Source organism: Acomys russatus, chromosome 15, assembly GCF_903995435.1.
Source record: "Acomys russatus chromosome 15, mAcoRus1.1, whole genome shotgun sequence".
Classification (NCBI taxonomy): Eukaryota; Metazoa; Chordata; class Mammalia; order Rodentia; family Muridae; genus Acomys; species Acomys russatus.
Genome location: NC_067151.1, coordinates 60,349,407 through 60,357,344, shown reverse-complemented (window position 1 = coordinate 60,357,344; position 7,938 = coordinate 60,349,407). Strand labels below are relative to the sequence as shown.

The following is a 7,938-nucleotide window of genomic DNA, read 5'->3' as shown; positions in this document are numbered from 1 at the left end:
AATATAGAGTGGTGTGGAAGCCTCCCTCACCGCTCACTGAGCCACAGCACCCACCAGAGGGGTTTCTCACCTTGGGAAACATCAAAAGAGGCACGTCTAATTAAACCATTAGTACTTGTCCACTAAGTAGTCTCAGAGGCTTAGTAATGTTGCTGCTGTTCAGACGAGCTAGCTCCTGGGTTAAAGGTTTTGGATACTAAACAACTTTACCCTCCCTTTAATGTTAATTTGGACTGTCCCTAGTCACAATGTCAGTCAGTGGGCTGACATCTGGTTAGTTCTACTCCTATGTAGTACAGGGACTGGGGGTCTAGGTACAACCAGCAATCCTGGCTGATGTCTGCCTGGGAATGATCAGCAGTAAATGGGCCTGTTAAGAGTGGCAGATAGGGAGGGGGACCCCTCAGCTTCCTGGACATCGGGAGGTGGGACTCTGGACCCAGGTGTTTTAAGTGCTTTGTGTGGGAGAGTGGGAGTGTCTCTGCACAGGTGGGAGATCTTTGTTAGGACCCAGAGGTCTGGGGGCCTGGGGAAGTTGTTTCTTCTGGGTAGCGAATCCATCCCCCTGGTCCCTTTCTGTGGCATAGAGTCGGATTCCCAGGTTCTCCCTGTTTTCCAAAGGCTAGAATCTTTTTTTAAAAAAAGGAATTTCCAGACATTTAACTTGATGGCCACTGGATTACATTTTACTACTGTGTATCCCTTGGAAGGGGCTCTCTTTTTCTATATGTTTGTGTACATCCGTGCATTTCTAGGAAGGCTGTTTCACAACACCGTTTTTTTCCCCAATGGAAACTCCCTTGTTCTTGGCAACTCATGGGCCCAGCTGCAGGGCATGCACAGAAGTGTAAACTCTGTGTTTCTAGCCTAAGAGACAGAACCAAGCACTTAAAGAGGGCAGCAGTGAGCAAAGGTCAGGACAGAATACGGGTTGCTGGTCTGCAGTACACGCTCGCTGTCGTCTGCCCCGTGTCTGTCTTTCTCAGCTCCTGGTCCAGGCCTGAGGGTGATGGAATCGATAGTTACAGGGCAAAAGACCAGACTTAGGAAGAGGTAGAAGTGGAAGGGCAGGAGTGGGAGGGTCTGGGGCTCTACAGTCTGGAGACAGTCCATTTGGCACCATTGTATGTAGCTTTTGCTCTCTTGACCCGGGTGTGGTGGGTCCATGGTATAATGCTAGCTGCCTTCGCAGCTGTAGGAGTGGAGAGCCAGGCTTGTTCCTGTTCCCCCTTTGGCTATCTGCTTGACCCAGATGGCATCACTGGTCTTGAACAAGGGGAAATTGATGATAGACTTGGACGTCAGCTGGGTCTCTCAGGTAGGTCAATGAATAGGCTTTATGGAGGTCTGGAGGGTCTGTGGTGACTTTAGAAAGGGATGGATGGAGAGTTTTGCCAATACTGGTCTCTGAGCTGGGGAAGCAGTGTGTGTGTGTGTGTGTGTGTGTGTGTGTGTGTGTGTGTGTGTGTGCGCGCTGTGTTCTTCCAAACATTATCTCATAGGGGGAAAATCCATCCCTATGCAGAATGCAGAGGCACTGACACAAAGCAAAGGGGAGTGACTACTGCAGCTCCCACACACCCAGTTTTATCTTTCATTTCATCACAGTCATGGACGAGTACCAGCTGGGCATCACCAGGCAACAGGGTGGGTTTCTCAAGCAGGACTTAAGGGTGGCCAATGAGTAGGGCCTGGTACTGGTGACAGCGGCATTAGCCAGCCAGTGCTCTGGCATTCCTCAGAGGAGGGCCTCAATGGTGTGGAGTACTGTAAATATAAGATCATTACCTACTGGGATGCTCACAACCACCTGTAACTTTAGTTCTGGGGAAGCTGTTGCCCTTTGGGGGGGTCACCCACAAGTGGGCACCCCATCCCACATAATTAAAAATAATAAAAACATAAATCTTAATAACTGAGGTAGATTCTTTTCCTCTGGAATGAAAGTGTGACATGTGAACTGTGCAGACCGGTATGAGGGCTAGGGTTCCACGTCTGTGCCGCCACCCACAGTTACACCAGGAGCTGCAGATGGCTCTCCAGGGAAAGACTAACAAAGACTACACAGGGACCACCCACTTGTAGTGGCTATTCTTGGTTGTCAACTTGACTATATCTGGGATTAACTAAAAACCCAAGTCACTGGGCACACATGGGGGACTTTTAAATTTTTATTTATTTTTTATTTTTATTTTGCAGGTACAAGTGGTGAGTTTTATTCTTTTTTATTATTGAATATTTTTATTTTTTACATATACATTTCTATTATTACACATACATACAATAAACTACCTACAACAAGAAGAACCATGAAACAATTAGGAATTATATAAATGTTGCATTCTTAGTGTTTTGGCTATTTGTATTTGTCAGCCTTGAAGAAAACATCTTTTCTATCTTGGTGTGTCTAACATTCTGAATGTAAATCAATATCTATCATATCTCATCATTATCAACTTAAAACATCTATCTACACCTAAAAACACCATAACCACTAAAAAACTAAGCTTAATTGTAAAACTAAACTATCTGGTCTTCAACCCCATCAGAGACTTGAGAAGGAACAAAATTAATTACCAGAGTATACAGGGGGTTCAGGTTAGCAGCTTCAAATGTGGCATAGCAGCCACTGGGCAAAATGTTCTCATTTCTACCATAGACAGAATTCTGCCTAAAAAAGGGCAAGTTTGGCAGCAGGCTGAGTTGACAGCCAAACTCTGCCAAGACAAGGTAAGCAAGTCCTTAATGGTTCCTGCCTCACAAATATGTCTGTCAGATATATTGGGCCAAAAGGCTGAAGATGATACTCCTGGGCTATCAAGAGTTTTGGGTGACTGCTTAGGTAGCAGACTGTCTGTCACCTCATTTGGGAAGCTGCTAACGTGGGAGATTTTTAGTTAATTAGATCATCTGAGGTGGGAGAGTAACTTTACATCCACCTCACTTGAGGTCAAAAGACCAAGCTTAAATCTAGACATAACTTCTTGTAGCCCACCCTGTCATCTGCTGTCCCCACAGACACTGAAGAGGAGGGGCATAGGGGCCTGGATGGGCCCATGCTGGAGACAGATGAAGGACAGGAGGGTCCCGGAAAGAAGCTACTTTGGTCTCAGGAAGGTGACTAAGGCATGGCTTTCCTCCTGCCTCTGAGTCTATGTAAGAACACTTCTCTGTTCCCTCTTCGAATCTCTCTGATCCTGAACACACTTCCGATACAGAGTCTGAGCCTGAGCCTCAGAGATGAGTGACAAAGGGCCAGGCAGGAGAGCCACCTGTGTGGAAGCTGGTCTTGTCCTTGGTGTGTGACGAAGCAGTCCCTGAGGAGGAATGGGTTTTATGACTGGGGCTTTGAAGGACATGTAAGAGCTCACCAAACAAACAGATCTTCCTGTGACCATTTCTCAGATGATCTGACATCCTATGCTCCCTGGGGAGAGGCCTCTGCCCTGAACCATCCCGTGGAGCAGCCATGGAACCTATCAGGTGTCCCCAGGCCTTGAGTCTAGGCCTGAGTGAAAAGCAATCCTCTGCCTCATTCTCCTGCCTCTCCTGTCCACAGATGGTGGCCCCTGTGATGTCCCTCTCAGAGCTCTCATACTAGGTCCCACCTGCCCCTTGGCTACTGGCTAGTTGCCCACAGCCGCCCGCCTCATATTGGCCTCGCAGGGTGAGTCAGGGTGGGGAGATCCGCCAGGATCCTGGGCTCTGGGATCTTTGGATGACAGGCCACACTTCTCTCCTTAGCTCACACCTGGGATACCCCATCGTCTCCCCGAACTACCTCACTGGCAAGATGCCCCTACCCCTGTCCTGACGGCTGATGGGCGGAGGCTAGCCCTGCCGGCAATATGAGGGCAGACGAGCACCTCTTTAAGAGAGGTGGGAGGAGGAAGAGGAGAAGGAAGGAGGAAAGAAGAGGAGGGAGGCGGGAGAGAGAGCAAGAGGGGAGAGGAAGACAGAGGAAAGGAGGAAGCAGGGGGTCACACCCTGGCCTCACTTTTCCCTCCTTGTTGACCCCGCAGAGAAGCCTGCGCAGCTGCACTCAATAGCCTCGGCTGCCCCCGACCCCCTTTGGGTAACTTTAGCTTAGGCACTTCCGCCCGCCCCGTCGGACATGCCTGCTCCTAGGGTTCTCTCGCCCTAATCCGGAGTTCAGGAGAGCGGCTTCTGAGAAGCGCCCTCTTCAACCAGCCTCTGAGGTCTGCCAATTGCAGCCCTCCAGCTGACTAGCCGCAGCCCCCGTCCTTTCGTTCAGGTCCTCTCCCTCCCGAGTGAGTTGGGCGCCCCCTCGCGGCCATAAGGAGACTCGCCTGGACTGGGTTGTGGGATTTGGAGCCCGTACCCTATGGCTGGCAAGCTTTCTTCTCTACTTTGTGGGTCTCTTTTCCCCACTTCTGCCTCCCTCCCCGCATCTCTCCTGTAGCTCCCAGAGCCTGTGGGAGGAGGGTCCTCCTCGCCGAGTGCCCTTCCCTCTGACATGCCCCCCACCCTGTCAGCATCAAATCCATCGCCTGTCCTGATCCCAAAGTTCCAGGTCCCTTCACCATGGTTGGGGAGAGTGCTGAGCCATCTTCCTGAGCCGGGCCTCTCCACACTCAGTCACCATGGCTGGTACTATCGGGAATAAGAGTGGGCTGCCTGTGGTGACCAGGAGTTCTAGGCCAGCCTGGGATAGGAAAGACAGTGTTTCAAAAATGTAAGCAGGAGGCCATCCCAAGATGGCTCAATGGGTAAAGGCACTTGCTACCGATCTTGTCCTGAGTTCTATTGCTGGGACCCTAGGGGTGGAAGGATACAGAGGCCTCTTGGAAGCTGTCCATTAACCTCCATGTATAGGTACACATAGACACATGCACTCACAAAATAAACGAATACATAAATCTGTAAACGAGAGAGGAAGGAAGTGGCAGGAGAGCTTGTGGTTCAAACATTAGCATCTGAGTTCAAACTCCTAGCACCACCATACAAAAGCCAGATATAGGGAGGCCCGTGAATGGGATGGAGCCATAGCCCACTGCCCGGGGAAGAAAGGCCGGCACGGGGCAGGCGGGCTCCTGGAGCCGCTCAGCCTGGACGCAGGCCTGGCCTTCCAAAAGGCCACCGTAGGCCACTGTGAACAGCGAAGGCGACCACAACTTCAGGCAGCTGGCCGTCCGGCGGAAGTCAGGATCCTACCTGCGCCTAGGACTTGGGGCGCGCTGACCATGTTTTAGTCGCGGGCCAGGCCACTGGCTTTGATACCTGTTCAAAGATCAATCCACCTCGCATGGCAAGCAGCACAACCACAGGGGCGCAGTGAATAAACGGGAGGAACACCAGGAAAAAACGCTCAGCTGCAAGTCCAAAACCACAAGTGCCTCCAAGGCCATTACAGCTGCAGAATTCACCTTTATCCCATACAACCCAAGCCCCCAGGCTTAAAGCATGTGAAGATGAGAGAGAGACTGCGCTGAGCCCAGGGACTTCCATTCAAAGGGCTGCAGCCTCCCTTGATAACGCTCTTGGTGGATGGAGAAAGACATGGAACTGCCACAGGTTCTGCATCCTCCTTAACCAATAGTCTTGATGTAAAATGCTCCCGACAGCAACGGCGGGACTCCAGGGGCTGACGCAGGGCTTCCCTCGAAAGGAGGAGAGCCAGGAATGGAAACTGAGCTACAAGAGACGGGAAATGGAGTGAGCACCCCAGAGCTGCACAAGATGGAGCAGCGCCATGACGTGAAGGAGACTAATGAGCAGACACTTTACAAAATAGCCAGGGAAACTTTTGCTTACAGGAAAAGCTTATGCCAGCCGGCTCAACCTCGTAGCTCTGGTATCTTATTGCCAACTATTAGAAGAAGCAGCAAAGCGAGCCTCGTTTCCTGCAGAGATGGTGAATAAAATCTTTCCCAAGGTTTCGCGTCAAGAAACGCCCTCCCATAGTAAACTCCCGTTAGCAGAGCTGGAGAAGCGAATGCGAGAGTGGGAAACCGCTCCCGGAATGGGAGATATCCTGCAAAGGTTGGTGCCATTCCTTAAAATGTGCGGAGAATATGTAAAGGGATTTGATAATGCACTGAAACTGGTTAAAACGGTGACAGAGCGTCTTCTTCAGTTCAAATCGGCGACTGAAGGAAGAGATTCAGAAACAGAAAACGTAACCCTGCAGCATCACATGCTATGGGATACTCCTTAAGGATTTCCTGAAGAAGATGTGCCCCTGACTCCCCAGGCTGGAACGATGAAAAAAAAAAAAAAAAAGTCACTTGAAATTATATACAGCAGCAAGCCGTTCTAATAGTGCAATAAGAAAAACGGAGAGCACCCTCTCTTCTTATTCAACGACATGCTGCTATATTGTGTGCCCAGATTCAGCTTGGTAGGGTCAGAATTCACAGTTCCAACCAGAGTCGGCATCGACGGAATGAAAATTGTGGGGAGTCACAAGGAAGAATATCCACATACTTTCCAGGTGCCTGGGAAAGAGAGAACTTTGGAGCTACAGGCCAGTTCTGAGCAAGACAAAGAAGAGTGGGTCTCTAAGGCCCTTCAAGACAGTATCGACGTTTTCAACGAAGGCGTGAAACCTTCAGAAATGCAATTGCAAAGGGTAACGACGTTCCCGCGGACCTTTCTACTGCTGAGCTAGGAAAAAGAGCCCCAAGATGGGTATGGGAGCTCAAGCTGAGCATGATGACGAAAGGTTGAACAAAGTTTGCAAAGACTGTTACCAAATAATAAGTGGATTCCCAGACCGTGAAGACAAGAAAAGGGAGTTCAGAGATTGAATCGGGAGAAGTGTCAGGAAATAGTGAGGTGTGCAGTTTTCTCCAGTCAACGGAGAAGTCAAAACCTCGGCAGAAAACATGGTGTGTGATCCCCAAGCAAGAACTCCCTTGTGCTGTACATGTGTGGTGCTCCTCAGGATGTCAGAGCCCAGGAAATCATACCAACTCCTGGGCTATATTGTGGACGATGTGCCTTAGCGTGCAGATCTGCCACACAGTTTCAGATCGACCCAGTCCAAGCCTGCATACGGCTTTGCTGCAGGTAGTGAGGAACTGAAACAGAAATGGTTGGAGAGCATCCTTTTAGCTGTCACAGAAGAGACACCAGATGGCCCAAGTGAGCATCTAAACACTTTCAACACTCTCCCTGGACCCAAGGAAAAGTCTGAATGCTAAACTCTAGCAGCTGCCAGTGTGGAGTCTCCAACAAGGCACATTGGAGTCCCAGCTCTTCCTCCTCGCCTCTTAGCACACTCCACATTGAGAAATATGGTTTCATAAATACATCTTTTGGGGAACCTTTTTTCATATGTGCAGGCCATTCTTCTGTTGAAGTTCTGAAATAATGTGGAAAATGGGACATTTTTTGCTAAGCTCAAGGCTCAAGGGGAAAAAATGTCAATTGATTGACTCACTACCTGGTTACAATGGGCCTTTCATTCAAGAATCCTTCAGTGTCTTGTTCGCATATAGGTTTTGTAACAGTATGAAGGCTACAGCTCCATGCAACCAAAATAGATCTGCAGCTAAAAAGCCCAGGGACAGTTTAAAAGTGTCGTATGAACTTGTCTGGTTTGTAAGTCTTGTGCTACACAAATGGTTTCTGTTCTTAATACAGCACACACACATACACACACACACACACACACACAAAACCAAAAGTTGCTGATGTTCATACTTTTTGACTTAAGGCAGTACTTGTTTTTGTAGAGTTACCCCAATATTTTAAAAAAAAATATATATACATATATAAATATATATATATATATATAAAAGCCAGATATGGCCCCGGTGCCTGAAGTTCTAGTGACATGCTGTGGGAGTGAGGTAGGGGCAGGATTGCTAGACCTTGGTAGGGTGAACCCTGTCTGGAGGGAGTAAGACAGAGTGGCAGAGCAAAACACTTTTCTGGCCTCAGGGGCTGAGTTGGCACTGTTCCACAAGTAAA

General features: G+C 49.1%; 1 pseudogene; it reads left to right on the top strand.

Annotated features, from left to right (window-relative positions):
* Positions 1-1,173: 1,173 nt before the first annotated feature.
* On the top strand, positions 1,174-7,166 carry LOC127199056 (FYVE, RhoGEF and PH domain-containing protein 4-like; annotated as a pseudogene).
* The last annotated feature ends 772 nt before the right edge of the window (positions 7,167-7,938 follow it).